The sequence below is a fragment of the Phyllobates terribilis genome, unplaced genomic scaffold (genome assembly GCF_046119375.1).
Source record: "Phyllobates terribilis strain yellow unplaced genomic scaffold, ASM4611937v1 Scaffold_44__1_contigs__length_10104851, whole genome shotgun sequence".
Lineage (NCBI taxonomy): Eukaryota > Metazoa > Chordata > Amphibia > Anura > Dendrobatidae > Phyllobates > Phyllobates terribilis.
In genome coordinates this window covers 623,315-640,447 of record NW_027362804.1, presented here as the reverse complement: position 1 = coordinate 640,447, position 17,133 = coordinate 623,315, and positions in this window count along the sequence as shown.

Here is a 17,133-nt window from a genome sequence, read left to right as displayed (position 1 = left end):
TCTTCCAAGGGGCATTTAAACCGTCTTGTTAAGCTACTGTAACCTCCACCTCTTTTCCAAGGGGCATTTAAACCGTCTTGTTAAGCTACTGCAACCTGCACGTCTCTTCCAAGGAGCATTTAAACCGTCTTGTTAAGCAACTGCGACCTGCATGTCTCTTACAAGGGGCATTTAAACCGTCTTGTTAAGCTACTGCGACCTCCACCGCTCTTCCAAGGGGCATTTTTAGCGCCTTGTTAAGATACTACGACCTGCACGTCTCTTCCAATAGGCATTTAAACCATCTTGTTAAGCTACTGCTACCGCCACCGCTCTTCCCAGGGGCATTTTAACCGTTTTGTTAAGCTACTGCGACCTGCACTTCTCTTTCAACGGGCATTTAAACCGTCTTGTTAAGCTACTGTAACCTCCACCTCTTTTCCAAGGGGCATTTAAACCGTCTTGTTAAGCTACTGCAACCTGCACGTCTCTTCCAAGGGGCATTTAAACCGTCTTGTTAAGCTACTGCGACCTGCATGTCTCTACCAAGGGGCATTTAAACCGTCTTGTTAAGCTACTGCGACCTGCACATCTCTTCCCAGGGGCATTTAAACCTTCTTGTTAAGCTACTGCGACCTGCACGTCTCTTCCAAGGGGCATTTAAACAGACTTGTTAAGCTACTGCGACCTCCACCGCTGTTCCAAGGGGCATTTAAACCGTCTTGTTAAGCTACTGCGACCTGCACGTCTCTTCCAATGGGCATTTAAACCGTCTTGTTAAGCTACTGCTACCGCCACCGCACTTCCAAGGGACACTTTAAGCGTCTTGTTAAGCTACTGCGACCTCCACGTCTCTTTCAAGGGGCATTTAAACTGTCTTGTTAAGCTACTTCGACCGCTACCGCTCTTCCAAGGGGCATTTAAACCGTCTTGTTAAGCTATTGCGACCTGCATGTCTCTTCCAAGGGGCATTTAAACCGTCTTGAAAAGCTACTGCGACTTGCACGTCTTTTCCAAGGGACATTTAAATCGTCATGTTAAGCTACTGCGACTTGCACGTCTTTTGCAAGGGGTAATTTAAACCGTCATGTTAAGCTACTGCTACCGCGACCGCTCTTCCAAGGGGCATTTAAACCGTCTTGTTAAGCTACTGTAACCTCCACCTCTTTTCCAAGGGGCATTTAAACCGTCTTGTTAAGCTACTGCAACGTGCACGTCTCTTCCAAGGAGCATTTAAACCATCTTGTTAAGCTACTGCGACCTGCAAGTCTCTTCCAAGGGGCATTTAAACCGTCTTGATAAGCTGCTGCGACCTGCATGTCTCTTCCAAGGGGCATTTGAACTGTCTTGTTAAGGTACTGCGACCTCCACCGCTCTTCCAAGGGGCATTTAAACGGTCTTGTTAAGCTACTACGATCTGCACGTCTCTTCCAAGGGGCATTTAAACCATCTTGTTAAGCTACTGCTACAGCCACCGCTCTTCCAAGGGGCATTTTAACCGTCTTGATAAGCTACTGCGACCTGCACGTCTCTTTCAAGGGGCATTTAATCCGTCTTGTTAAGCTTCTGCTACCGCTACCGCTCTTCCAAGGGGCATTTAAACCGTCTTGTTAAGCTACTGTAACCTCCACCTCTTTTCCAAGTGGCATTTAAACCGTCGTGTTAAGCTACTGCAACCTGCACGTCTCTTCCAAGGAGCATTTAAACCATCTTGTTAAGCAACTGCGACCTGCATGTCTCTTCCAAGGGGCATTTAAACAGTCTTGTTAAGCTACTGCGACCTCCACCGCTCTTCCAAGGGGCATTTTTACCGCCTTGTTAAGATACTACGACCTGCACGTCTCTTCCAAAGGGCATTTAAACCATCTTGTTAAGCTACTGCTACCGCCACCGCTCTTCCAAGGGGCATTTTAACCGTCTTGTTAAGCTACTGCGACCTGCATGTCTCTTCCAAGGGGCATTTAAACCATCTTGTTAAGCTACTGTGACCTCCACCGCTCTTCCAAGGGGCATTTAAACTGTCTTGTTAAGCTACTGCGACCTGCATGTCTCTTCCAAGGGGCATTTAAACCGTGTTGTTAAGCTACTGCAACCTGCACGTCTCTTCCAAGGGGCATTTAAACCGTCTTGTTAAGCTGCTGCGACCTGCATGTCTCTTCCAAGGGGCATTTAAACCATCTTGTTAAGCTACTGCGACCTCCACCGGTCTTCCAAGGGGCATTTAAACCGCCTTGTTAAGCTACTACGACCTGCACGTCTCTTCCAAGGGGCATTTAAACCATCTTGTTAAGCTACTGCTACCGCCACCGCTCTTCCAAGGGGCATTTTAACCGTCTTGTTAAGCTACTGCGACCAGCACGTCTCTTCCAAGGGGCATTTAAACCGTCTTGTTAAGCTACTGCGACCTCCACCGCTCTTCCAAGGGACATTTAAACTGTCTTGTAAAGCCACTGCGACCTGCATGTCGCTTCCAAGGGGCATTTAAACCGTCTTGTTAAGCTACTGCAACCTGCACGTCTCTTCTAAGCGGCATTTAAACCATCTTGTTAAGCTACTGCGACCTGCATGTCTCTTCCAAGGGGAATTTAAACGGTCTTGTTAAGCTACTGCGACCTGCACGTCTCTTCCAAGGGGCATTTAAGCCGTCTTGTTAAGCTGCTGCGACCTGCATGTCTCTTCCAAGGGGCATTTAAACCGTCTAGTTAAGCTACTGCGACCTCCACCGCTCTTCCAAGGGGCATTTAAACCGTCTTCTTAAGCTACTACGACCTGCACGTCTCTTCCAAGGGGCATTTAAACCATCTTGTTAAGCTACTGCTACAGCCAACGCTCTTCCAAGGGGCATTTTAACCGTCTTGTTAAGCTACTGCGACCTGCACGTCTCTTCAAAGTGGCATTTAAACCGTCTTGTTAAGCCACTGCGACCTCCACCGCTCTTCCAAGGGGCATTTATAGCGCCTTGTTAAGCTACTACGACCTGCACGTCTCTTCCAAGGGGCAATTAAACCATCTTGTTAAGCTACTGCTACCGCCACCGCTCTTCCAAGGGGCATTTTAACCGTCTTGTTAAGCTACTGTAACCTCCACCTCATTACAAGGGGCATTTAAACCGTCTAGTTAAGCTACTGCAACCTACACGTCTCTTCCAAAGGGCATTTAAACCGTCTTGTTTAGCTACTGCTACCGCCACCGCACTTCCAAGGGGCTCTTTAACCGTCTTGTTAAGCTACTGCGATCTGCACGTCTCTTTGAAGGGGCATTTAAACTGTGTTGTTAAGCTACTGCGACCGCTACCGCTCTTCAAAGGGGCATTTAAACCGTCTTGTTAAGCTTCTGCGACCTGCATGTCTCTTCCAAGGGGCATTTAAACCATCTTGAAAAGCTACTGCGACTTGCACGTCTTTTCCAATGGGCATTTAAACCGTCTTGTTAAGCTACTGCGCCTTGCACGTCTTTTCCAAGGGGCATTTAAACCGTCTTGTTAAGCTACTGCGACCTTTACCGCTCTTCCAAGGGGCATTTAAACCGTCTTGTTAAGCTACTGCGACCTGCATGTTTCTTCCAAGGAACATTTAAACCATCTTGTTAAGCTACTGCGACCTGCACGTCTCTTCCAAGGGGCATTTAAACCGTCTTGTTAAGCTACTGCTACCGCCACCGCTCTTCCCAGGGGCATTTTAAACGTTTTGTTAAGCTACTGCGACCTGCACTTCTCTTTCAACGGGCATTTAAACCGTCTTGTTAAGCTACTGTAACCTCCACCTCTTTTCCAAGGGGCATTTAAACCGTCTTGTTAAGCTACTGCAACCTGCACGTCTCTTCCAAGGGGCATTTAAACCGTCTTGTTAAGCTACTGCGACCTGCATGTCTCTACCAAGGGGCATTTAAACCGTCTTGTTAAACCACTGCGACCTGCACGTCTCTTTCAATGGGCTTTTAAACCGTCTTGTTAAGCTACTGCTACCGCCACCGCACTTCCAAGGGTCACTTTAACCGTCTTGCTAAGCTACTGCGACCTGCACGTCTCATTCAAGGGGCATTTAAACTGTCTTGTTAAGCTACTGCGACCGCTACCGCTCTTCCAAGGGGCATTTAAATCGTCTTGTTAAGCTACTGCGACCTGCATGTCTCTTCCAAGGGGCCTTTAAACCGTTTTGAAAAGCTACTGCGACTTGCACGTCTTTTCCAAGGGGCATTTAAACCGTCATGTTAAGCTACTGCGACTTGCACGTCTTTTGCAAGGGGTCATTTAAAGCGTCATGTTAAGCTACTGCTACCGCGACTGCTCTTCCAAGGGGCATTTAAACCGTCTTGTTAAGCTACTGTAACCTCCACCTCTTTTCCAAGGGGCATTAAAACCGTCTTGTTAAGCTACTGCAACCTGCACGTCTCTTCCAAGGAGCATTTAAACCGTCTTGTTAAGCTACTGCGACCTGCAAGTCTCTTCCAAGGGGCATTTAAACCGTCTTGATAAGCTGCTGCGACCTGCATGTCTCTTCCAAGGGGCATTTGAACTGTCTTGTTAAGCAACTGCGACCTCCACCGCTCTTCCAAGGGGCATTTAAACGGTCTTGTTAAGCTACTACGATCTGCACGTCTCTTCCAAGGGGCATTTAAACCATCTTGTTAAGCTACTGCGACCGCCACCGCTCTTCCAAGGGGCATTTTAACCGTCTTGTTAAGCTACTGCGACTTGCACGTCTTTTGCAAGGGGTCATTTAAACCGTCATGTTAAGCTACTGCTACCGCGACCGCTCTTCCAAGGGGCATTTAAACCGTCTTGTTAAGCTACTGTAACCTCCACCTCTTTTCCAAGGGGCATTTAAACCGTCTTGTTAAGCTACTGCAACCTGCACGTCTCTTCCAAGGAGCATTTAAACCGTCTTGTTAAGCAACTGCGACCTGCATGTCTCTTCCAAGGGACATTTAAACCATCTTGTTAAGCTACTGCTACCGCCACCGCACTTCCAAGGGGCACTTTAACCGTCTTGTTAAGCTACTGCGACCTGCACGTCTCTTTCAAGGGGCATTTAAACTGTCTTGTTAAGCTACTGCGACAGCTACCGCTCTTCCAAGGGGCATTTAAACCGTCTTGTTAAGCTACTGCGACCTGCATGTCTCTTCCAAGGGGCATTTAAACCATCTTGAAAAGCTACTGCGACTTGCACGTCTTTTCCAAGGGGCATTTAAACCGTCTTGTTAAGCTACTGCGCCTCGCACGTCTTTTCCAAGGGTCATTTAAACCGTCTTGTTAAGCTGCTGCGACCTTTACCGCTCTTCCAAGGGGCATTTAAACCGTCTTGTTAAGCTACTGCGACCTGCATGTTTCTTCCAAGGGGCATTTAAACCATCTTGTTAAGCTACTGCGACCTGCACGTCTCTTCCAAGGGGCATTTAAACCGTCTTGTTAAGCTACTGCTACCGCCACCGCTCTTCCCAGGGGCATTTTAAACGTTTTGTTAAGCTACTGCGACCTGCACTTCTCTTTCAACGGGCATTTACACCGTCTTGTTAAGCTACTGTAACCTCCACCTCTTTTCCAAGGGGCATTTAAACCGTCTTGTTAAGCTACTGCAGCCTGCACGTCTCTTCCAAGGGGCATTTAAACCATCTTGTTAAGCTACTGCGACCTGCATGTCTCTACCAAGGGGCATTTAAACCGTCCTGTTAAGCTACTGCGACCTGCACATCTCTTCCAAGGGCATTTAAACCTTCTTGTTAAGCTACTGCGACCTGCACGTCTCTTCCAAGGGGCATTTAAACAGACTTGTTAAGCTACTGCGACCTCCACCGCTCTTCCAAGGGGCATTTAAACCGTCTTGTTAAGCTACTGCGACCTGCACGTCTCTTCCAATGGGCATTTAAACCATCTTGTTAAGCTACTGCTACCGCGACCGCACTTCCAAGGGGCACTTTAACCGTCTTGTTAAGCTACTGCGACCTGTACGTCTCTTTCAAGGTTCATTTAAACTGTCTTGTTAAGCTACTGCGACCGCTACCGCTCTTCCAAGGGGCATTTAAACCGTCTTGTTAAGCTACTGCGACCTGCATGTCTCTTCCAATGGGCATTTAAACCGTCTTATTAAGCTACTGCTACCGCCACCGCACTTCCAAGGGGCACTTTAACCGTCTTGTTAAGCTACTGCGACCTGCACGTCTCTTTCAAGGGGCATTTAAACTGTCTTGTTAAGCTACTGCGACCGCTACCGCTATTCCAAGGGGCATTTAAATCGTCTTGTTAAGCTACTGTGACCTGCATGTCTCTTCCAAGGGGCATTTAAACCGTCTTGAAAAGCTACTGCGACTTGCACGTCTTTTCCAAGGGGCATTTAAACCGTCATGTTAAGCTACTGCGACTTGCACGTCTTTTGCAAGGGGTCATTTAAACCGTCATTTTAAGCTACTGCTACCGCGACCGCTCTTCCAAGGGGCATTTAAACTGTCTTGTTAAGCTACTGTAACCTCCACCTCTTTTCCAAGGGGCATTTAAACCGTCTTGTTAAGCTACTGCAACCTGCACGTCTCTTCCAAGGAGCATTTAAACCGTCTTGTTAAGCTACTGCGACCTGCAAGTCTGTTCCAAGGGGCATTTAAACCGTCTTGATAAGCTGCTGCGACCTGCATGTCTCTTCCAAGGGGTATTTGAACTGTCTTGTTAAGCTACTGCGACCTCCACCGCTCTTCCAAGAGGCATTTAAACGGTCTTGTTAAGCTACTACGATCTGCACATCTCTTCCAAGGGGCATTTAAACCATCTTGTTAAGCTACTGCTACCGCCACCGCTCTTCCAAGGGGCATTTTAACCGTCTTGTTAAGCTACTGCGACCTGCACGTCTCTTTCAAGGGGCATTTAATCCATCTCGTTAAGCTACTGCTACCGCGACCGCTCTTCCAAGGGCCAATTAAACCGTCTTGTTAAGCTACTGTAACCTCCACCTCTTTTCCAAGTGGAATTTAAACCGTCTTGTTAAGCTACTGCAACCTGCACGTCTCTTCCAAGGAGCATTTAAACCATCTTGTTAAGCAACTGCGACCTGCATGTCTCTTCCAAGGGGCATTTAAACCGTCTTGTTAAGCTACTGCTACCGCCACCGCACTTCCAAGGGGCTCTTTAACCGTCTTGTTAAGCTACTGCGACCTGCACGTCTCTTTCAAGGGGCATTTAAACTGTCTTGTTAAGCTACTGCGACCGCTACCGCTCTTCCAAGGGGCATTTAAACCGTCTTGTTAATATACTGCGACCTGCATGTCTCTTCCAAGGGGCATTTAAACCATCTTGAAAAGCTACTGCAACTTGCACGTCTTTTCCAAGGGGCATTTAAACCGTCCTGTTAAGCTACTGCGCCTTACACGTCTTTTCCAAGGGGCATTTAAACCGTCTTGTTAAGCTGTTGCAACCTTTACCGCTCTTCCAAGGGGCATTTAAACCGTCTTGTTAAGCTACTGCGACCTGCATGTTTCTTCCAAGGGGCATTTAAACCATCTTGTTAAGCTACTGCGACCTGCACGTCTCTTCCAAGGGGCATTTAAACCATCTTGTTAAGCTACTGCTACGGCCACCGCTCTTCCCAGGGGCATTTTAACCGTTTTGTTAAGCTACTGCGACCTGCACTTCTCTTTCAACGGGCATTTAAACCGTCTTGTTAAGCTACTGTAACCTCCACCTCTTTTCCAAGGGGCATTTAATCCGTCTTGTTAAGCTACTGCAACCTGCACGTCTCTTCCAAGGGGCATTTAAACCGTCTTGTTAAGCTATTGAGACCTCCACCGCTCTTCCAAGGGACATTTAAACCGCCTTGTTAAGCTACTACGACCTGCACTTCTCTTCCAAGGGGCATTTAAACCATCTTGTTAAGCTACTGCTACCGCCACCGCTCTTCCAAGGGGCATTTTAACCGTCTTGTTAAGCTACTGCGACCTGCACGTCTCTTCCAAGGGGCATTTAAACCGTCTTGTTAAGCTACTGCGACCTCCACCGCTCTTCCAAGGGGCATTTAAACTGTCTTGTTAAGCTACTGCGACCTGCATGTCTCTTCCAAGGGGCATTTAAACCGTCTTGTTAAGCTACTGCAACCTGCACGTCTCTTCCAAGGGGCATTTAAACCGTCTTGTTAAGCTACTGCGACCTGCATGTCTCTTCCAAGGGGCATTTACGCCGTCTTGTTAAGCTGCTGCGACCTGCATGTCTCTTCCAAGGGGCATTTAAACCGTCTTGTTAAGCTACTGCGACCTCCACCGCTCTTCCAAGGGGCATTTAAACCGTCTTGTTAAGCTACTACGACCTGCACGTCTCTTCCAAGGGGCATTTAAACCATCTTGTTAAGCTACTGCTACCGCCACCGCTCTTCCAAGGGGCATTTTAACCGTCTTGTTAAGCTACTGCGACCTGCACGTCTCTTCCAAGGGGCATTTAAACCGTCTTGTTAAGCTACTGCGACCTCCACCGCTCTTCCAAGGTGCATTTAAACCGTCTTGTTAAGCTACTGCGACCTGCACGTCTCTTCCAATGGGCATTTAAACCGTCTTAATAAGCTACTGCTACCGCGACCGCTCTTCCAAGGGGCATTTAAACCGTCTTGTTAAGCTCCTGTAACCTCCACCTCTTTTCCAAGGGGCATTTAAACCGTCTTGTTAAGCTACTACAACCTGCATGTCTCTTCCAAGGGGCATTTAAACCATCTTTTTAAGCTACTGCTACCGCCACCGCACTTCCAAGTGGCTCTTTAACCGTCTTGTTAAGCTACTGCGACCTGCACGTCTCTTTCAAGGGGTATTTAAACTGTCTTTTTAAGCTACTGCGACCGCTATCGCTCTTCAAAGGGGCATTTAAACCGTCTTGTTAAGCTTCTGCGACCTGCATGTCTCTTCCAAGGGGCATTTAAACCATCTTGAAAAGCTACTGCGACTTGCACGCCTTTTCCAATGGGCATTTAAACCGTCTTGTTAAGCTACTGCGCCTTGCACGTCTTTTCCAAGGGGCATTTAAACCGTCTTGTTAAGCTACTGCGACCTGCATGTTTCTTCCAAGGGGCATTTAAACCATCTTGTTAAGCTACTGCGACCTGCACGTCTCTTCCAAGGGGCATTTAAACCGTCTTGTTAAGCTACTGCTACCGCCACCGCTCTTCCCAGGGGCATTTTAAACGTTTTGTTAAGCTACTGCGACCTGCACTTCTCTTTCAACGGGCATTTACACCGTCTTGTTAAGCTACTGTAACCTCCACCTCTTTTCCAAGGGGCATTTAAACCGTCTTGTTAAGCTACTGCAACCTGCACGTCTCTTCCAAGGGGCATTTAAACCATCTTGTTAAGCTACTGCGACCTGCATGTCTCTACCAAGGGGCATTTAAACCGTCCTGTTAAGCTACTGCGACCTGCACATCTCTTCCAAGGGCATTTAAACCTTCTTGTTAAGCTACTGCGACCTGCACGTCTCTTCCAAGGGGCATTTAAACAGACTTGTTAAGCTACTGCGACCTCCACCGCTCTTCCAAGGGGCATTTAAACCGTCTTGTTAAGCTACTGCGACCTGCACGTCTCTTCCAATGGGCATTTAAACCATCTTGTTAAGCTACTGCTACCGCGACCGCACTTCCAAGGGGCACTTTAACCGTCTTGTTAAGCTACTGCGACCTGTACGTCTCTTTCAAGGTTCATTTAAACTGTCTTGTTAAGCTACTGCGACCGCTACCGCTCTTCCAAGGGGCATTTAAACCGTCTTGTTAAGCTACTGCGACCTGCATGTCTCTTCCAATGGGCATTTAAACCGTCTTATTAAGCTACTGCTACCGCCACCGCACTTCCAAGGGGCACTTTAACCGTCTTGTTAAGCTACTGCGACCTGCACGTCTCTTTCAAGGGGCATTTAAACTGTCTTGTTAAGCTACTGCGACCGCTACCGCTATTCCAAGGGGCATTTAAATCGTCTTGTTAAGCTACTGTGACCTGCATGTCTCTTCCAAGGGGCATTTAAACCGTCTTGAAAAGCTACTGCGACTTGCACGTCTTTTCCAAGGGGCATTTAAACCGTCATGTTAAGCTACTGCGACTTGCACGTCTTTTGCAAGGGGTCATTTAAACCGTCATTTTAAGCTACTGCTACCGCGACCGCTCTTCCAAGGGGCATTTAAACTGTCTTGTTAAGCTACTGTAACCTCCACCTCTTTTCCAAGGGGCATTTAAACCGTCTTGTTAAGCTACTGCAACCTGCACGTCTCTTCCAAGGAGCATTTAAACCGTCTTGTTAAGCTACTGCGACCTGCAAGTCTCTTCCAAGGGGCATTTAAACCGTCTTGATAAGCTGCTGCGACCTGCATGTCTCTTCCAAGGGGTATTTGAACTGTCTTGTTAAGCTACTGCGACCTCCACCCCTCTTCCAAGAGGCATTTAAACCGTCTTGTTAAGCTACTACGATCTGCACATCTCTTCCAAGGGGCATTTAAACCATCTTGTTAAGCTACTGCTACCGCCACCGCTCTTCCAAGGGGCATTTTAACCGTCTTGTTAAGCTACTGCGACCTGCACGTCTCTTTCAAGGGGCATTTAATCCATCTTGTTAAGCTACTGCTACCGCGACCGCTCTTCCAAGGGCCAATTAAACCGTCTTGTTAAGCTACTGTAACCTCCACCTCTTTTCCAAGGGGAATTTAAACCGTCTTGTTAAGCTACTGCAACCTGCACGTCTCTTCCAAGGAGCATTTAAACCATCTTGTTAAGCAACTGCGACCTGCATGTCTCTTCCAAGGGGCATTTAAACCGTCTTGTTAAGCTACTGCTACCGCCACCGCACTTCCAAGGGGCTCTTTAACCGTCTTGTTAAGCTACTGCGACCTGCACGTCTCTTTCAAGGGGCATTTAAACTGTCTTGTTAAGCTACTGCGACCGCTACCGCTCTTCCAAGGGGAATTTAAACCGTCTTGTTAATATACTGCGACCTGCATGTCTCTTCCAAGGGGCATTTAAACCATCTTGAAAAGCTACTGCAACTTGCACGTCTTTTCCAAGGGGCATTTAAACCGTCCTGTTAAGCTACTGCGCCTTACACGTCTTTTCCAAGGGGCATTTAAACCGTCTTGTTAAGCTGTTGCAACCTTTACCGCTCTTCCAAGGGGCATTTAAACCGTCTTGTTAAGCTACTGCGACCTGCATGTTTCTTCCAAGGGGCATTTAAACCATCTTGTTAAGCTACTGCGACCTGCACGTCTCTTCCAAGGGGCATTTAAACCATCTTGTTAAGCTACTGCTACGGCCACCGCTCTTCCCAGGGGCATTTTAACCGTTTTGTTAAGCTACTGCGACCTGCACTTCTCTTTCAACGGGCATTTAAACCGTCTTGTTAAGCTACTGTAACCTCCACCTCTTTTCCAAGGGGCATTTAATCCGTCTTGTTAAGCTACTGCAACCTGCACGTCTCTTCCAAGGGGCATTTAAACCGTCTTGTTAAGCTATTGCGACCTCCACCGCTCTTCCAAGGGACATTTAAACCGCCTTGTTAAGCTACTACGACCTGCACTTCTCTTCCAAGGGGCATTTAAACCATCTTGTTAAGCTACTGCTACCGCCACCGCTCTTCCAAGGGGCATTTTAACCGTCTTGTTAAGCTACTGCGTCCTGCACGTCTCTTCCAAGGGGCATTTAAACCGTCTTGTTAAGCTACTGCGACCTCCACCGCTCTTCCAAGGGGCATTTAAACTGTCTTGTTAAGCTACTGCGACCTGCATGTCTCTTCCAAGGGGCATTTAAACCGTCTTGTTAAGCTACTGCAACCTGCACGTCTCTTCCAAGGGGCATTTAAACCGTCTTGTTAAGCTACTGCGACCTGCATGTCTCTTCCAAGGGGCATTTACGCCGTCTTGTTAAGCTGCTGCGACCTGCATGTCTCTTCCAAGGGGCATTTAAACCGTCTTGTTAAGCTACTGCGACCTCCACCGCTCTTCCAAGGGGCATTTAAACCGTCTTGTTAAGCTACTACGACCTGCACGTCTCTTCCAAGGGGCATTTAAACCATCTTGTTAAGCTACTGCTACCGCCACCGCTCTTCCAAGGGGCATTTTAACCGTCTTGTTAAGCTACTGCGACCTGCACGTCTCTTCCAAGGGGCATTTAAACCGTCTTGTTAAGCTACTGCGACCTCCACCGCTCTTCCAAGGTGCATTTAAACCGTCTTGTTAAGCTACTGTGACCTGCACGTCTCTTCCAATGGGCATTTAAACCGTCTTGATAAGCTACTGCTACCGCGACCGCTCTTCCAAGGGGCATTTAAACCGTCTTGTTAAGCTCCTGTAACCTCCACCTCTTTTCCAAGGGGCATTTAAACCGTCTTGTTAAGCTACTACAACCTGCATGTCTCTTCCAAGGGGCATTTAAACCATCTTGTTAAGCTACTGCTACCGCCACCGCACTTCCAAGTGGCTCTTTAACCGTCTTGTTAAGCTACTGCGACCTGCACGTCTCTTTCAAGGGGTATTTAAACTGTCTTTTTAAGCTACTGCGACCGCTATCGCTCTTCAAAGGGGCATTTAAACCGTCTTGTTAAGCTTCTGTGACCTGCATGTCTCTTCCAAGGGGCATTTAAACCATCTTGAAAAGCTACTGCGACTTGCACGCCTTTTCCAATGGGCATTTAAACCGTCTTGTTAAGCTACTGCGCCTTGCACGTCTTTTCCAAGGGGCATTTAAACCGTCTTGTTAAGCTACTGCGACCTTTACCGCTCTTTCAAGGGGCATTTAAACCTTCTTGTTAAGCTACTGCGACCTGCATGTTTCTTCCAAGGGGCATATAAACCATCTTGTTAAGCTACTGCGACCTGCACGTCTCTTCCAAGGGGCATTTAAACCGTCTTGTTAAGCTACTGCTACCGCCACCGCTCTTCCCAGGGGCATTTTAACCGTTTTGTTAAGCTACTGCGACCTGCACTTCTCTTTCAACGGGCATTTAAACCGTCTTGTTAAGCTACTGTAACCTCCACCTCTTTTCCAAGTGGCATTTAAACCGACTTGTTAAGCTACTGCAACCTGCACGTCTCTTCCAAGGGGCATTTAAACAGTCTTGTTAAGCTACTGTGACCTGCATGTCTCTACCAAGGGGCATTTAAACCGTCTTGTTAAGCTACTGCGACCTGCACGTCTCTTCCAAGGGGCATTTAAACAGACTTGTTAAGCTACTGCGACCTCCACCGCTCTTACAATGGGCATTTAAACCGTCTTGTTAAGCTACTGCGACCTGCACGTCTCTTCCAATGGGCATTTAAACCGTCTTGTTAAGCTGCTGCTACCGCGACCGCACTTCCAAGGGGCACTCTAACCGTCTTGTTAAGCTACTGCGACCTGCACGACTCTTTCAAGGTTCATTTAAACTGTCTTGTTAAGCTACTGCGACAGCTACCGCTCTTCCAAGGGGCATTTAAACCGTCTTGTTAAGCTACTGCGACCTGCATGTCTCTTCCAAGGGGCACTTAAACCGTCTTGAAAAGCTACTGCGACTTGCACGTCTTTTCCAAGGGGCATTTAAACCGTCATGTTAAGCTACTGCGACTTGCATGTCTTTTGCAAGGGGTCATTTAAACCGTCTTGATAAGCTACTGCGACCTGCACGTCTCTTCCAAGGGGCATTTAAACCGTCTTGTTAAGCTGCTGCACCTGCATGTCTCAACCAAGGGGCATTTAAAACGTCTTGTTAAGCTACTGCGACCTCCACCGCTCTTCCAAGGGGCATTTAAACCGTCTTGTTAAGCTACTGCGACCTGCATGTCTCTTCCAAGAGGCATTTAAACCGTCTTGTTAAGCTACTGCGAACTGCACGTCTCTTCCAAGGGGCATTTAAACCGTCTTGTTAAGATACAGCTACCGCCACCGCTCTTCCAAGGGGCATTTAAATCGTCTTGTTAAGCTACTGTAAACTCCACCTCTATTCCAAGGGTCATTTAAACTGTCTTGTTAAGCTACTGCGACCTGCATGTCTCTTCCAAGGGGCATTTAAACGGTCATATTAAGCTACTGCAACCTGCACGTCTCATCCAAGGGGCATTTAAACCGTCTTGTTAAGCTACTTCGACCTGCATGTCTCTTCCAAGGGGCATTTAAACTGTCTTCTTAAGCTACTGCGACCTGCAAGTCTCTTCCAAGGGGCATTTAAACGGTCTTGTTAAGCTACTGTGACCTGCACGTCTCTTCCAAGGGGCATTTAAACCGTCTTGTTAAGCTTCTGCGACCTGCATGTCTCTTCCAAGGGGCATTTAAACCGTCTTGTTAAGCTACTGCGACCTCCACCGCTCTTCCAAGGGGCATTTAAACTGTCTTGTTAAGCTACTGCGACCTGCATGTCTCTTCCAAGGGGCATTTACACCGTCTTGTTAAGCTACTGCAACCTGCACGTCTCTTCCAAGGGGCATTTAAACCATCTTGTTAAGCTACTGCGACCTGCATGTCTCTTCCAAGGGGCATTTAAACGGTCTTGTTAAGCAACTGCGACCTGCACGTCTCTTCCAAGGGGCATTTACGCCGTCTTGTTAAGCTGCTGCGACCTGCATGTCTCTTAAAGGGGCATTTAAACCGTCTTGTTAAGCTACTGCGACCTCCACCGCTCTTCCAAGGGGCATTTAAACCGTCTTGTTAAGCTTCTGCGACCTGCATGTCTCTTCCAAGGGGCATTTAAACCGTCTTTTTAAGCTACTGCGACCTACACCGCTCTTGCAAGGGGCATTTAAACCGTCTTGTTAAGCTACTACGACCTGCACGTCTCTTCCAAGGGGCATTAAAACCATTTTGTTAAGCTACTGCTACCGCCACCGCTCTTCCAAGGGGCATTTAAACGGTCTTGTTAAGCTACTGCGACCTGCACGTCTCTTCCAAGGGGCATTTAAACTGTCTTGTTAAGCTTCTGCGACCTGCATGTCTCTTCCAAGGGGCATTTAAACCGTCTTGTTAAGCTACTGCGACCTCCACTGCTCTTCCAAGGGGCATTTAAACAACCTTGTTAAGCTACTACGACCTGCACGTCTCTTCCAAGGGGCATTTAAACCATCTTGTTAAGCTACTGGTACCGCCACCACTCTTCCAAGGGGCAATTTAACAGTCTTGTTAAGCTACTGCGACCTGCACGTCTCTTCCAAGGGGCATTTAAACCGTCTTGTTAAGCTACTGTGACCTCCACCGCTCTTCCAAGGGGCATTTAAACTGTCTTGTTAAGCTACTGCGACCTGCATGTCTCTTCCAAGGGGCATTTAAACCGTCTTGTTAAGCTACTGCAACCTGCACGTCTCTTCCAAGGGGCATTTAAACCGTCTTGTTAAGCTACTGTGACCTCCACCGCTCTTCCAAGGGGCATTTAAACCGTCTTGTTAAGCTACTGTAACCTGCATGCCTCTTCCAAGGGGCATTTAAACGGTCTTGTTAAGCTACTGCGAACTGCACGTCTCTTCCAAGGGGCATTTAAACCGTTTTGTTAAGCTTCTGCGACCTGCATGTCTCTTCCAATGGGCATTTTAACCGTCTTGTTAAGCTATTGCGACCTCCACCGCTCTTCCAAGGGGCATTTAAACCGCCTTGTTAAGATACTACGACCTGCACTTCTCTTCCAAGGGGCATTTAAACCATATTGTTAAGCTACTGCTACCGCCACCGCTCTTCCAACGGGCATTTTAACCGTCTTGTTAAGCTACTGCGACCTGCACGTCTCTTCCAAGGGGCATTTAAACCGTCTTGTTAAGCTACTGCGACCTCCACCGCTCTTCCAAGGGGCATTTAAACTGTCTTGTTAAGCTACTGCGACCTGCATGTCTCTTCCAAGGGGCATTTAAACCGTCTTGTTAAGCTACTGCAACCTGCACGTCTCTTCCAAGGGGCATTTAAACCGTCTTGTTAAGCTACTGCGACCTGCATGTCTCTTCCAAGGGACATTTAAACGGTCTTGTTAAGCTACTGCGACCTGCACGTCTCTTCCAAGGGGCATTTAAGTCGTCTTGTTAAGCTGCTGCGACCTGCATGTCTCTTCCAAGGGGCATTTAAACCATCTTGTTAAGCTACTGCGACCTCCACCGCTCTTCCAAGGGGCATTTAAACCGTCTTGTTAAGCTACTACGACCTGCACGTCTCTTCCAAGGGGCATTTAAACCATCTTGTTAAGCTACTGCTACCGCCACCGCTCTTCCAAGGGGCATTTTAACCGTCTTGTTAAGCTACTGCGACCTGCACGTCTCTTCCAAGGGGCATTTAAACCGTCTTGTTAAGCTACTGCGACCTCCACCGCTCTTCCAAGGTGCATTTAAACCGTCTTGTTAAGCTACTGCGACCTGCACGTCTCTTCCAATGGGCATTTAAACTGTCTTGTTAAGCTACTGCTACCGCGACCGCTCATCCAAGGGTCATTTAAACCGTCTTGTTAAGCTCCTGTAACCTCCACCTCTTTTCCAAGTGGCATTTAAACCGTCTTGTTAAGCTACTGCAACTTGCACGTCTCTTCCAAGGAGCATTTAAACTGTCTTGTTAAGCTACTGAGACCTGCATGTCTCTTCCAAGGGGCATTTAAACAGTCTTATTAAGCTACTGCTACCGCCACCGCACTTCCAATGGGCTCTTTAACCGTCTTATTAAGCTACTGCGACCTGCACGTCTCTTTCAAGGGGCATTTAAACTGTCTTGTTAAGCTACTGCGACCGCTACCGCTCTTCCAAGTGGCATTTAAACCGTCTTGTTAAGCTACTGCGACCTGCATGTCTCTTCCAGGGGGCATTTAAACCTTCTTGAAAAGTTACTTCGACTTGCACGTCTTTTCCAAGGGGCATTTAAACGCTCTTGCTAAGCTACTGCGCCTTGCACGTCTTTTCCAAGGGGCATTTAAAAAGACTTGTTAAGCTACTGCGACCTTTACGGCTCCTCCAAGGGGCATTTAAACCATCTTGTTAAGCTACTGCGACCTGCATGTCTCTTCCAAGGGGTATTTAAACCATCTTGTTAAGCTACTACGACCTGCACGTCTCTTCCAAGGGGCATTTAAACCATCTTGTTAAGCTACTGCTACCGCCACCGCTCTTCCAAGGGGCATTTTAACCGTCTTGTTAAGCTACTGCGACCTGCACGTCTCTTCCAAGGGGCATTTAAACCGTCTTGTTAAGCTACTGCGACCTCCACCGCTCTTCCAAGGTGCATTTAAACCGT